Source organism: Macaca nemestrina, chromosome 3 (genome assembly GCF_043159975.1).
Source record: "Macaca nemestrina isolate mMacNem1 chromosome 3, mMacNem.hap1, whole genome shotgun sequence".
Lineage (NCBI taxonomy): Eukaryota > Metazoa > Chordata > Mammalia > Primates > Cercopithecidae > Macaca > Macaca nemestrina.
Window position 1 is genome coordinate 84439799 of NC_092127.1, and position 15737 is coordinate 84455535.

At 33.5% G+C, this 15737-nt stretch overlaps 1 protein-coding gene and 1 long non-coding RNA gene across 6 annotated transcripts in view; one reads left to right on the forward strand and one right to left on the reverse strand.

Moving 5' to 3' along the window:
* Positions 1–15737, forward strand: part of LOC105486313 (uncharacterized) — a 384056-nt gene that overhangs the window by 323443 nt on the left and 44876 nt on the right. Inside the window, exon 7 of the long non-coding RNA XR_011621130.1 lies at positions 2369–2439. This is a non-coding gene — a long non-coding RNA (uncharacterized lncRNA). The remainder of the gene's footprint in view (positions 1–2368; positions 2440–15737) is intronic.
* The window catches only part of LOC105486311 (uncharacterized), a 237332-nt gene that overhangs the window by 170553 nt on the left and 51042 nt on the right, over positions 1–15737 (reverse strand). The window lies entirely within an intron of this gene.

A 15737-nucleotide genomic window follows, 5' to 3' on the forward strand; every position in this document is an offset into this window, starting at 1 on the left:
CATGCAGGAGAGTCTATTTTCTCTGTTATTCATGAATGGAATAAAATAATCATTCTCCTTCTCTCTCTACCATTCTAATTCTTATATCAAATCCAATGAACATACTTTGATTTTATAACAGCTCACTTCCTCTGTAGAATTAGACTTAACACACATAATGACATAAAGTGCTTCATGAACAGCATTACCCTACTCCTAAGCCTAGAGAGGGGAAAAAAAAAGAATAACTTTTAAAGTGTAGCTCAGAATTCAAATTTTATCAAAGCCAAATTGGAATATGGAAAAGATTTTTTAAAATTCTAAATTTAGGTGCAATGGTTTTCATGTGTGTTTGGAATCTGGCAACCCAGCTCTTCCCTTCCTACTTTAGAAAGGTTGCATATAAGAGGGAGAAGGAAGTTTTGTATAGTTGTTGATGAATCCTTTATGATACCCCTCAAATAATTGTCAAATAAGAATACGTGAATGTTTATATCATCCAAATATCAGTACAAAAATAAAACATATCCTTTATAAGAGCATCTATTTTAAAATTAAGATGCATTGTTTTCCTTGAAAGACCAAACCTGAAATTTTATACATAGAAATAATCAGTAATTTCCTAATGTAGGAAGATGGCCTTTACAGACCACAAACTTTTTATCCTTAAAATATGAATGATACAAGAAAGAAAATTGAGTGTGTAAACTTTTTGACATAATTAACATAAGAATAATGCAATATAAAGATAATTCAGTAAGAAAATGAACACTCAGAATTTGAAATGGCCCTTTTAATCCTTTTTTAAAGATGATGTTTTATTGGAGATTTTATAAGAATTCAAGTAACCTGTAATCAAATTGCCTTCCTTGTTGCTACAAACACTATAGCTGGTTAACTATACTCAACTGATTTCCAACACATCACTGAACATAGAGCATGAAGTTGGGAAGGAATTTATAATCCAGTATAGATGACTCATGTTTTCTGGTTCTATTTTTTGAGCTCATGCCTTCTGGAGGACAAGGTTAGATTAGGCATAGAAAGCAATGGCAGTTTTGTCGAATTTGTTTTGTTGAATGTCGTATAGAGGAGATATTTGGTCTGGGACTCAGGGTTAAAGGACTGCATCTGGTGTTTGTTTTGGTCATGAAAGTAAGTGAGATTGCTCTAAAAGGCAGCAGAGAGTAAGAAGAAAAAAGGAACTATAAGGAATTCCCATGTTTTAAAGGAATCAAAGAGGAATGACACAAAGGAGAAGACAGAGGATGTAATAAGGATGAATTTGTCAAAGGAGGTAAATACAAGAGAGGCTAATAGGATGAGGTATGACACAAGAAGTCCATCAAATTTGACGACTAAAACACCTTCCTAAATAAGGACATTAGCAAGGATAGTGCTGGTGGGATGGTGGGGGTGGTAGTCAATTTTGAGAGGTCCAAGATGTGAATATAATTTAGGAAACACAGTCATGGATATAGCAACTTTGTTAGGAATGATTGTATGGGAAGGGAAAGGAAGAGTCAGTGTAAGAAAGATCAAGGGCAATAGCGAAAGAAAAATGAGGGACCAGTTGAAGAACTGAAAAGTCTAAACCAGTTATTAGGATTTCTGTCTACCTTGTTCCTAGTGCAGATATATCAACTTGCATCCATGGTCCCATCCAAGTCACTGGTAAACATGTCCATTAAGAAAGACAATAAAAGGATTCTTGAAACACACTACTGAAATCCTCTTCCCAGAGGTTCCCTATCACTAGTTAAAACATCTTTGCATGTCTTATTTCAACACATTTTTTTTTGCTCTCTGAAATTTTCTCAGTCTAACTGGGTGACCTATAGTACATTTATATCTATGTCTCCTTTGTCCTTCATTTAAATTCCCCCTCCCCGTGGGCTTCTCCACAGTTATGGAGCTCCATGGCATTCTGTGCTACTATGCTTTTTTTTCCCCCCTATCTTTATCTTTTAAACCAAGAATCATTTTACTTCCACTTTTCACATATGGCCTCACAAAAGTTCAGTTCTGTTGGGAGGGCTCATTTAGTTTCTTAGTTTAAAATCTCAAGTTAACTAAGTTTACTTGATATACCAGACAGTTATAGATGAGGCTGCAAGTTTTGCTTGTCACATCATTCCCAGTGTATTTTCCTGTAAATTAGAATTCACCTTCACCACCAATAGTCCTTACTCTATGTGGCAGCAGACAAATGACAGTATATGTAGATATTACATTTGGAAAATTTTCTCTTTCTTTCTCGGATTAGAATTTTCCTCTCCTCTCTCTCGTAACTTTTAAAAATATCACTTGGTTCTCAGATTGTATCATTAAGAGATTAATTAATTCTGATTATTTACTTAATTGTGAAAATTGGTGATATTTCTCACAGGCAATGGGACGTGGAACAGGAGGAGGAACAGCAGACAAGAACCTGGGAGCATTTCTACAGAGCAGGAGGAGGTAGGAGAGAATCAGTGTTTAAAATTTCTCTATGGTTACCTGACTAAATCAGTGTTCTCTTGAGCCCTGCACTCACTGTGAAAACATTTCTCTGGAACTGGCTAATCAAGTGCAAGTTATCAAAACCTAGTCACAACTTATCAGTTCTGAGACCATGAAAAACAGGACTCTTATCCTCATTATTTCAATGATTTACAATTACTCCACTTATCTCATTTCCAAAGCTGGCTTCTTCATAGTGTTCTATTGAAATATCTAATTTGACTAAAGACTTGCCATAAGATTCCTTGACCTTCCAACTTACTTGCTTCTTTTTTTAAAACTCAATAATGCTTACAGAATTTTTGTTATAATTATTTTTATTTTCTTTTTTCATACAATTAGAGTGACAAATATTTTTCTGGACTTGTTTTATTGAGCACTGGAGTGACATCATTTTAACAGAAGCCTCTGAGAAGTATAATTGTGTTTGAGTTAAACTAGGCAAGTTGTCTGTATTGACTGAAAGAAGGAACTTGAAAAAGGCTAAAGTTTGGAAAGACTTCTGAATAATTAAAAGGAATGAATGCTAAGCCAAGTACCATATTCTTACTTGTACAGTCTATAGAAATTGAGAGTGGGAAACAGATGGAAGTTGAGGTATAGACTCAATATCACTGGGATGTCAGATCAGAAATTATTTTTGGAAGTGTAAAAGGAGCTTTGTGTGTAGGAGGAGCTAAAGAGCTGGGATACAAATCTTGGGAGGTACCAGACAAAGAATGAAAAATTATGTCTTGAGTGGTAAGTAGGACTTACCTGCTTTGTGAAAGAGATATATGATATTTTCCTAAGTACTGATTACACATATCAAATCCTGTATCTTTTGCATTTTTAAATTTGAGCACCAACCCCAATGAGTTATAACTGTTTTCTAGCAAGAACAGGGAGTTTTACATGACTTTTATTTTCAGTTATGCCTTTCCTTCCTTCCACCCTGGTGTTCTAGAGGTATCACATTTATCTAGATATAATTCTCATGTGGATTATAAGATTCTAGAGATCATGAAATAGAACAGCTAAATGGGTAGGCAAAATAATGAAAGGATTATACCAGACTTAAGGACTAGTCTAAGATTGAATGCAAGAAAAGCTGCTATATGTGCATGCTTGACAGGACTCGTAGGGCTCATTCAATCTTGGGGAGGAACAAAGGGCTGGCAGGTGAAAGAGAGAAGCAAACACTGTAAGGCCAGGTGTCCAGCATTTAAGCTCGGTTGTACAGAGGATCCCAGATGGCTTAAAAGAGAGGTGCGAATGAAACGACCCAGAGAAGTCAGGAAATAGGAAAGGAAGGCAATAAGCTACGTTTAGGGTACTTGCAATTAGAAGGATTTCAATTGCCTGGCAGTTATTTGAGTGATAATGAAAGTTTGACTCATTTTTGAATAGTGGATAGATTTATTTATTTTTGAAGAAGTATTTTCTAGCCTCTTTCACCTCTATTTCTCTCCAACCCCTCCCAATTGTTTTCACTTTAAAGGAGCAGCAATATATTTAAGAACATCTAAAACTAGAATGAAAAGCATGAATTTAATTAATTATACACTAGATAATTATATGTATTACCAAAATATGATAATCTAAGATAATATTAAAAATAAGTTGTTTATATTGAAATATATATATAATCTGTGTATTATAAATAGTGTATATATTACTTAATATATATGATCATATACTGTGTATATTATATATGTACATGTTGTGTATATGTATAATATATACAGTATGTATTAGAAACTACATATTACATACAGTATACATTACATGTGTACACATATACATATATGCATGTCCAATGTATACATGTAATATATACTGTATATATTCTACATATATAGTATACATGTATATGCATATATGTACACTACATATGTACATATATAATATTTACTTTCTAATATATACTCTATATAAAAATATATTGATGAGCTGCATTAGTTTTATAGTGGAATACTGGAGGGATTTCTCTTTTTGGAAGATGTAAGCATTCTCAATAATAATATTTAGTATATAGACATATGTATATAGGTGCATATCAGTTACAAATATTTTAATACATATGAACTTGAATTTTGCTTAACAAACAATATTCTCCATGATTTTCATAAGTTATCATACTATAATTTTATGTACGGTTTCATATAATGATGGAAAAAGAGAATTTAAAAAAATGTTTAAATATACATTTAGTGAACATAATACCACTTTTCCCAAGCAATGTTTTCTTACGTCTTCTTTACTTTTGCATTCTGATTGAGGTAAATGCTAGTCAGTGGCAAGATAAAAAAAGACATAAGTTAACTTTAATAATGGTCAAAACTAATTCAGGCATCATATAGCTATTTACTTTGTATATTTGGGAAGTTGAAGAATAGATTCCTAATCTTGAACCACACAGACATTGTTACCAGACATAAACTATTAAAGCTGTAAAGGAAAAGCAAGGTCATATATCTCAACAATGCTAATATGAATATGTATTTATTTTATATAGTCAGAAATTATCACAAAGTTCTAACTGTATTTCATATGACTTTGGGGAGACAATTTTTCATGGGTACCTTGTGCTTATGCACATCTTAAGCGTGAAGTACTAACTTTCCTTTGTTCTGAGCTATTTGTTAAAGATTATTGTATAGCAAACATCCTTGGAAGATAGAGATAGTGTTTTCCTCCAGAGCAAAGGTCAGGCATCACCTCTGTCCCTAAGAGAGGATTCGTAAGTTCTGAGTTCTTCTTCCGTAATATAATGCATTGAGTGTGGGATTGTCACCTGGCCCCTTTAGCATGAATCTGTGGAAAATGGGGCCTAAAAAACCAGCACAAGTAAATGCAAAAAGTGCAAGTAAAATATCCTGAAAGTAAACAACCCTTTTACTGCAATACTATTTAATCATAATGGGTATATTGTAGTAATCAAATAGCAAGTGTATCAACTTTCATGTGGTACAAAACTTACACACTTGTTACAATATAGTGTGTCCTAATTTTTAATACCTTAAAAATATATATTATATATATTCTAATTTTTAGCAATGCTATGAAGTATTTAATATGAAAATCTGCTTTTATATATATATATATTTGGGGGATTTATAGTGTAGTGCCTATGAAATTTAAAATATTTTGTATTTAAATTATGAAGAAACTACTTTATATCAAGTGACAATTCAAAACGTGAATTATAAGATATTTAGAGTATTAAAGAATCTTCAAGTAGAATTGATACAAGAGGTATCTAATGAAGTAGAAATATATATATATATTTATATATATATATTATATATATAAATATATAATATATATATATACACACATATACATATAGGCCTATTCTCTTTCAATAATTACTTCCTTCCTTTTTTGTTTGTTTGTTTGTTTTTTTGGTCAACATACATTTCTTGCACTAGTTGTTATTCTTTTTGCCTACTAACATATGCTCCCTTAAAAAAATAAGGTATAATTTTTTTTGAAAATTTGTGTTTTATATGGGCTTTCTGAAGAAAAATAAGTTCTTTAAGGGCCTGTATAATCAAGCCAGGATGGTGAAATTGCAGGTGGATAGGATGAAACCTATCAGCACATACTGAGAATCACACTCATTCTTGCTACAGTCCACAGGGGCTCCTTTGCTGTCTTTTGGGCTCATAATTATACAAATCATGTAAAAAATCCAAAATAATGGGAATAACAAACTGTTTGGAAACAAATACCTGGTTGCAAATCTTACTCCGAGACTTAGTAGTTGGACAAAGTTGGGAAAGCAACTGAATTGCTTTGGGGATCATTTCTCTTATTTATAAAATAGGGAAGTAATCAAACTTCCCTCTCATAGTTGTGAGGAGAATCAAATTAAATGATGTTCTTGCAGTTTCCTATAAATCATTAAGTCATATATAAACATATTATAACTAGGAAACATAAAAATGAACAAATAAATGATTTTTGGGTCAGAGTTGAATTATGTATGTATCTTCATATTTGTCAAGGTCTCTGTAAGTATAAATTGCTACATAAGTCCGAAGAATGTTTGTTAGCGTCTATATATTTAATAATACTGTTATTTGGTAGTCAGCCAGTTCTGCATTAAGAAAATCCTGGTTTTATGACTTTAGAAAAAGATGTCAATGCTGATGACTCTTCACTGCTGGCTCTTGATGAAGTTACTCTACCAGGGTTAATTTTGGATAATCAATCTAGACATAGCCTAGTAAATATTGTTAAGTTCATAAGTAAATAAAAGTTTTTATAAGCAAACAGATGGGAAGAAAAAATATTCCCATAAAAATGAAAACATAGTGACTAGATATTTCTGCTTCACTATACTAAATTTCAGAGCATAGTCTGAAATATCAAGTTTTCATAGGGCAAAAATATGACTTAAGAATTCTGTGCCAAGCGAAGAGTTAACTATTTGTGAGAAGAAAAACAGAAATACATTCTCTAGTGTGTGTTTGGGAAAAAAACACTCTCTTTCCTTTATTGAAAAGAGAAGGAATTTACATTTATTATGACAATAAATGTGAATTAAACTCTACTGTTAAAAAAAGTAAAATTTTTATTTTGAGTTAAAAATAAATATATATGGAAGCAAGTTAAATGTCAGTAAGGAAGGCAGAATGCTTAAATAAACCATCACAAATTTATACAATGTTATCTAGCTATAAAAATCACATTTTCAAGAAATATTTAATATTATTGGAAATTTTATAAAATAGTACTTAATGAAAAAAGTAGAAAACAAAACTAAATATGAATATAATTTCATTTCTGTTAAGCACTGTTAGGCATAAAAAGGCAGAGAATATAATCAGTATGTGATACCAGTAATTGATAGGTGGCATGATTATACATAATTTTAAGTTTTGCATTGATTTCAAGATAATGTTTAATTTCTAATATTCTATGATGGCCGTATTTTACTTTTATAACCAGAAAAATGAATGAAAGAAAGGGATGTAAAAGAGCCATTGACAAATCCTGAGAAAAATAAGTAAATAGGAAGAGAAGGCCTGCAGGAGACTGAGGAAAGCAAAACAAACAAACAAACAAACAAAAAAACGCAGCACTGTAGAAGGAATTATCAAGAAAGGAGACATTTTGAAGAGGAAGAAAACAGCCAACCATCTAAAATACTACTGAAATCAAACAAGATGGGGATGAATAGAACCCATTAGTAAGTCTAATTGAAAGGCTCATGGGTGAACTTTTCAACAGCAGTTCCAGGCCTTGGCCAGAATTACTTATTTGTCAGAACTTTGGCTGCTGCAACTTGCAGAGTGAATGGAGGGAGAAATCATAGTACATTATTTTGAGAAGCTTAACTTTGAAAAGAAGAAAACTTAGGGTTTGGCTAGAGGGTAATATAAAACTAAAGGTTTTTGTTGTTGTTGTCCTTTGTTTGTTTTAAGGTATGAAAAATTAGGCAAGAATTGAATAATGTTACCATAGTGGTAAAAAGCAAAGGATTTGGAGTCAGATGAATCAGCATTTAATTATACAGTAGTGCCATTCTATCCAAGATTACAAACTTTTGTTAATCTGTTAATCTAAAATATAGATTTAAAGGGAATCATAAAATATAACATATTTTTAAAGGTTATTTTAACTGAAAGAATATAAAGGCACATTTATTCACCAAATTCTTATAGGCAAAGCCTTTTACTTAGTTACTTGCTCTCCTTTTTGAATAAATTACAATCACAACACATAAGTTACAATTTTCAATAGTGAATTCTGTAAAAGTGGCGTTAAAATTAAAGCCCTTAGAAGACAAAAACATTTCTTAAATTTTTAGATTTTTTTCTACACCTAATTCAACTTCAATTTATGATTTAACTTTCTCAAGACTTTTCAAAGCATTCCATTTAATTTTCCTAGAAACGTATTTTGTTTTCTTTTTTCTTTCATACATACTTAATAATTTATGGAATATTTATCTAAATTTAAAATGAAAACAAGTGAAGTGAATGAAACAACTTTGAGGGCAAATCCAACTGCTTCTTGGTAAACCTGTAATTTAACCAGTGGCATAGGCATACTCAAGACTATAGAAGGATGATTGGCCAGCTGAGAATATTGGGTGTGTGACAGCATTATTTAATGTGTTTTAGAGGAATGGAATCTTGATTTCCAGTGGGTTGGGTAAGTGGAGGTGGGTTGACATTCTACTGTGAAACTCATATTTTTACTGAAGTGAACGAACAATTGATCAAATTCCTAATTCTAAAACACACTATACATTGAAATGTATATGACAAAGAAGAAATATTTCTTATCAGAGGTCCAATAGTTAAAGAACATCATTATAACAAACTTAAATTATATACCTTAGTGATATACAATGTGAGATATTTCAAAGTGTCAAGTGATTTTAAAACACTGGAACCACATTAAACAGATATTGAAATATTATTTATAAAAATACGTAAATTTATATAAATAAATTTATATAAATAAATATCAAATGGAATTTTGAATCCTTTCTTTGGCTGGAGGTTGAAGAGGTATAATTTCAGCAGTAATCTTTAAAGAGAACAATTGAGTGCATATATGTTTATGCACTCAATTGGTAGCTCTTCATCTTGCATTGATCCCTTTACCATTATGTAATGAACTTCTTAGTCTTTTTTTTAATCTTAGTTGGTTTAAAGTCTGTTTTATCAGAGAATAGGATTGCAACCCTTGCTTTTTTTTTTTTTTTGCTTTCCATTTTCTCGGTAAATATTTCTCCATCCCTTTATTTTGAGCCTATGTGTGTCTTTGCACGTGAGATGGGTCTCCTGAATACAGCACACTGATGGGTCTTGACTCCTTATCCAATTTGCCAGTCTATGTCTTTTAATTAGGGTATTTAGCCCATTTACATTTAAGATTAATATAGTTATGTGTGAATTTGATCCTGTCATTATGATGTTAGCTGGTAATTTTGCCCATTAGTTGATGCAGTTTCTTCATAGTGTCAATGGTCTTTACAATTCGGTATGTTTTTGCAGTGGCTGGTACTGGTTTTTCCTTTCCATATTTAGGGCTTTCTTCAGGAGTTCTTATAAGTCAGGCCTGGTAGTGACAAAATCTCTCAGCATTTGCTTGTCTCTAAAGGATTTTATTTCTCCTTCCACATTTATGAAGTTTAGTTTGGCTGGATATGAAATTCTGGGTTGAAAATTCTTTTCTTTATGAATGTTGAATATTGGCCCCAACTCTTTTCTGGCTTGTAGGGTTTCTGCAGAGACATCCACTGTTAGTCTGATGGGCTTCCCTTTGTGGGTAACCAGACCTTTCTCTCTGGCTGCCCTTAACATTTTTTCCTTCAGTTCAACCTTGGTGAATCTGATAGTTATGTGTCTTGGGATTGCACTTCTCAAGAAGTATCTTTGTGATGTTCTCTGTATTTTCTAAATTTGAATGTCAGCCTGTCTTGCTAGATGGGGGAAGTTCTGCTGGATAATATCCTTTAGAGTGTTTTCCAACTTGGTTCCATTCTCCCCATCACATCATTTATCTTCTTCTCTCAACTGGTTATTCCAGTTAGCAGTTCCCGTAACCTTTTATCAAGGTCCTTAACCTCCTTGCATTGGGTTAGAACATGCTCCTTTAGCTAGGAGGAATTTTTTTATTACCCCCTATCTGAAGTCTACTTCTGTTAGTTCATCAAACTCATCTTTGTCCAGTTTTGTTCCCTTGCTTGAGAGGAGTGTTGATCCTTTGGAGCAGAAGAGGCATTCTGGTGTTTGGAATTTTCAGCCTTTTGCAATGGCAAACAGAATCTAGCAGCAAATCAAAAAGCTTATCCACCACGATAAAGTTGGCTTCATACCTGTGATGCAAGGCTCATTTGACATATGCAAATTAATAAACATAATCCATCACATAAACAGTACCAATGAAAAAAGCCACATGATTATCTCAATAGTTGCAGAAAAGGCCTTTGATAAAATTCAACACCCCTTTCTGCTAAAAAAAAAAAAAAAAAAAAAAACTCAATAAACTATGTATTGATGGAACATATCTCAAAATAATAAAAGCTATTTATGACAAACCCACAGCCAATATCATATTGAATGGACAAAAGCTGGAAGCATTCCCTTTGAGAACTGGCACAAGGCAAGGATGCCCTCTGTCATCACTCCTATTCAACATAATATTGGAAATTCTGGCCAGGGTAATCAGGAAAGAGAAAGAAATAAAGAGTATTCAAATAGGAAGAGAGGAAGTCAAATTGTCTCTGTTTGCAGATGACATGATTCCGTATTTAGAAACCCCCACCATCTCAACCTAAAAACTCCTTAAACTGATAGGCAACTTCAGCAAATTCTCAGGATAAAAAAATCAATGTGCAAAAATCACGAGCATTCCTATACACCAGTAACAGATAAACAGAGAGCCAAATCATGAGTGAACTCCCATTCACAATTGCTAGAATAAAATACCTAGCAATACAACTTATAAGGGAAGAACCTCTTCAAGGAAAGCTATACACCATCATTCAAGGAAATGAAAGAGGACACAAACAAATGGAAAAACGTTCCATGCTCATGGATGGGAAGAGTCAATATCATGAAAATGGCCATACTGCCCAAGTAATTTATAGATTCAATGCTATCCCCATCAAGCTACCATTGACTTTCTTCACAGAATTAGAAAAAACTACTTTAAATTTCATATGGAATCAAAAAAAGAGCCCGTATACCCAAGACAAGCCTAAGCAAAAAGAACAAAGCTGGAGGCATCACACTACCTGACTTTAAACTATACTACAAAGCTACCATAACCAAATCAGCATGGTACTGGTACTAAAACAGATATATAGACCAATGGGATGGAACAGAGGCCTCAGAAATAACACCACACATCTACAACCATGTGATCTTTGCAAACCTTACAAAAACAAGAAATGGAGAAAGGATTCCCTATTTAATAAATGGTGTTGGGAAAGCTGGTTAGTCATATGCAGAAAACTGAAACTGGACCCCTTCCTTACACCTCATGCAAAAATTAACTCAAGATGAATAAAGACTTAAACTTAAGACCTAAAACCATAAATACCCTAGAAGAAAACCTAGGCAACACCATTCAGGACATAGGCATCGGCAAAGACTTCATGACTGAAACACCAAAAGCAATGACCACAAAAGTCAAAATTGATAAATGGGATCGAATTAAAGTAAAGAGCTTCTGCACAGCAAAAGAAACTATCATCAGAGTGATCAGGCAACCTACAGAATGGGAGAAAATTTTTGCAATCTACCCATCTGACAAAGGACTGATATTCAGAATCTACGAAGAACTTAAACAAATTAAAAAAAAATCAAAAAGTGGGCAAAGGATATAAACAGATACTTCTCAAAATAAAACATTTATGTGGCCAACATACATAGAAAAAAATGCCCATCATCACTGGTCATTAGAGAAATGCAAATCAAAACCACAATGAGATACCATCTCACACCAGTTAGAATGGCAATCATTAAAAAGTCAGGAAACAATAGATGCTGGAGAGGATGTGGAGAAATAGGAATGCTTTTACACTGTTGGTGGGAATGTAATTAGTTCAACCATTTTGGAAGACAGTGTGGTGATCCTGAAGGATCTAGAACAAGTAATACCATTTGACCCAGCAATCCCATTCCTGGGCATATACCCAAAGGATTATAAATAATTCTGCTATAAAGACAGGTGCTCATGTATGTTTATTGCAGCAAAAACTGGAACCAGCCCAAATGCCCATCAGTGATAGACTGGCTAAAGAAAATGTGGCATATACACACCATGGAATACTATGCAGCCATAAAAAGGGATGAGTTTATGTCCTTTGCAGGGACACAGATTAAACTGGAAACCACCATTCTCAGCAAACTAACACAGGAACAGAAAACCAAACACTGCATATTCTCATTCATAAGTGGGAGTTTAACAGTGAGAACACAGGGACACAGGGAGGGTAACATCACACACCAGGGCCTGTTGGGGGTTTGGGGGATAGGGGAAGGATAGCATTAGGAGAAATATCTGATGTAGATGATAGGTTGATGGGTGCAGCAAACCACCATGGCACATGTATACCTACGTAACAAACCTACATGTTCTTCACATGTATCCCAAAACTTAGAGTATAATTAAAAAAAAAAAAAAGAGAGAGAGAGAGAGAGAATGATTGAGAATCAGGGTCCTTGGTGATTTTTATTTCTGAGAATCTGGTATAGAAATTTAGTTTTTTGCTGCTTTCAATCTCACTATAAATTTCAATGAAAACGAAATGGGCAGTAGAGATCAAGTTATATAACTTTCTACTGTGATTGAAATCAAGATCAGTTTTTTTTTTTTTTTAATCAGCCCATTAGGGTGCTTTCTTGCTATAAGTGTTTAGTCAAAGAAGGAAGAATGTACGTCCCATGATTCCTGTACACACCTTACAGGACTAACTGCCTAGCCATGCACAAGAAGCAAATCTTAGTCAAGACAAAGAGGTCAGTTACCAGAAGCATTTTCCAAAACAAGTGCTAGGCCAGAGGGAAAATTAAGCCATCATATGGGGGATGAAGAGAAACACTAAAGAGCCAGAGAAACTGAACGGTTGGTTTGCCAAACTGGGAAATCTAGAGCAGGCAGCAGATTGCTGAGACAAAAAGAGATCAGGCTGAGACAGATGGAGTTATGGGAGCTCAAGGGCCAGGTTCCAGTCTCATGAACATTTAGCATCATTACTACTTTTCTGTTTTCTGTAGTTTGTGCTTCCTTTATTGGGGATTATTCCACTGAGCCTGGGGGTGGAGTTTGTGATCATTGCTGCTTGCCGGCAAATTTCCCTTTCTCGTTCCTGAAGAGTCTCATTTCATCACAGAATATCATCTTCTTTCTCTCATTTTTCTGTCATCTGCTGTTCCCCAAGACATTCTTTCTCATATTCAAGTATATCTCCTAGGTCGTTGTTATTCTATCCAATAATACTGCCTTCCTATCTTGGACCATTTCAATATTCATGTAGACCGTAGGGTTAGAACTAGGAAGAGGCAAGTACAAAGTTTAAGAAGGTATTCACCCGCAGAGGCATGCCAGTGTCTTGTCACTATGAAAAACTGCAACCCCATGATAACCTCAATGTCCCAACTTTTCAGCTCAGTTCTTCTAGTACTGCTACTCCAATAATTCTTCACTTACACCAATGGATTATTCCTATAAACTTAATTGTCCCTTACCCCTTTGATACCTTCACACTCTTTGTTACCATTTTTAATTCCATGGACTGTCATCATAATCATTCCCTAGTATATACACCCTTTACTCCCTTGCTTCTCTCTGGTTTACTGATGCTCACTTGGAAAATACACAAACCTGAGTAAATTCAACTCTCTGCCCACTTCATACTGAAAGCTATGCAGCTGAATGGAGCTGGAGAAAAACATACACTCATGCTGAATAATTAATGATCACTAAGTTCAAATGGGATCTCCAGGCTGCCAGGAAATCATACTGTATTTTCCTAGTACCTCTATTCTGCCATCCTCCTACATGACAATTTGTACCTTCTCCTCTCCCCTCAAACTGATCCTCTCCAATCTAATAGTAGTTGATTTTGCTTCCTACTTCATTGAGAACATAAACATATATATAGAAAAAGAAACATGGGTGTGGGTGGAGGGGTGGTGCAGTGTATGTGTTTATATCTATCTACCTAACAGCATCTCTGTCTCCCTCTGGCTAGAACTTAAGTTCTTAGGGCAACTTTGTCTGCTTTGTTCACTGACATCCTAAGAGCTTAATGTAGAGTATAACACTAAATAATTATGTATAAAACGAATGAATAAATGGGGTATATAAAAAGTACCTTAGAAATTATATTTCATACCATAATAGGTTTTAGCTTTAAATAGTTAAACTTTTTTTTTTCTTAATCAAAGTTTGAAAAACCATAACAAAATAGAAATGCATATGTTTTGACTCTGGGTCTAGGCAATAATTTTCTAAACTCAAAATTATTGAATTTAAAGGCAATGAAGGGAAAATCACAAAGACAACAGGTAGATTAGATCACACAAAAATTTAAAACTTAGAGGGCATAAATATTACAAATACAATTTTAAAACAAGCACATGTGCATTATTCTGATGATGGATACACTAAAAGTCTTGACTTCATCCCTATACTCTACATCCATATAATAAAACTACACTTGTACCCCATAAATTTATACAAATAAAAAAGCAAAAAATTATACAGAGTAAATGTTACTTGGCACAAGTAGAGCTGCAAGGACTTAATGTTGATACTGTGAAATTATAAAGTGACTGAACAGATAGGACATGAAGATTATAAAAAGCTTATAAATTTAGAGAATATGCTAATTTCTATTAAGAAATACGAATTGACACATTAAGATCTTCTTTCAAATTAACAGTGAAATAATAAATTTAAAAGTTAATGTTAAATTGTATTAAGCTCAATAACTAGATGTTAAAATAGACTAATAAATATAATAAAATTGAATTTTAAATTTAACATAACAATTTTAAAACTAGGGCTGTATAAGCGGGAAAGTCATATTTTCCCCAAAGCAATTTAAAAATATGTGCTAAATTTTAAAAGAAGTGCTTCTCTCTTTTTGGTCCAGTAGTTTAAGTTCTGGTAGTCATTTGAATTTTTTTAAAAAGTAGCAGTTGTAAATACATAGAATACATATAATTTTATAATAGCAATTCTCCTAAATGCAAAATTTGGTACAGGGGAAACCTAATTTTACAAAAATAGAGGAAATAAAACAGAAAAAATGTCTGTATCCATGGCATGGAGAATCATGCATGCATTAGAAATGCTATTTTTAAAAACAGGCTTTAGTGGGAAAACTCTAAAAACTAAAAAATAAACTTAGTAATGTTGCAGAATGCAAAATAAACATCCAAAAATAAGTAGGATTTATATATGACAATAGCAAACTTCCTGAAAAAACAAATCAGAAAAGCAATTGCATTTATAATAGCTACAAAAAAAAAAAAAAAAAAAAAAAAGATGTAATCCCAGTGCTTTGAGAGGCCAAGTTGGGTGAATCACCTGAGGTCAGGAGTTCAAGACCAGACTGACTAACATGGTGAAACCCATCTCTACTAAAAATAGAAAAATTAGCTAGGCATGGTGGTGGGTACCTGTAGTCCCAGATACTCAGAAGGCTGAGGCAGGAGAATCGCTTGAACCCAGGAGGGTGGAGGTTGCAGTGAGCTGAGATCACACCACCACACTCCAGCCTGAGTGACAGAGTG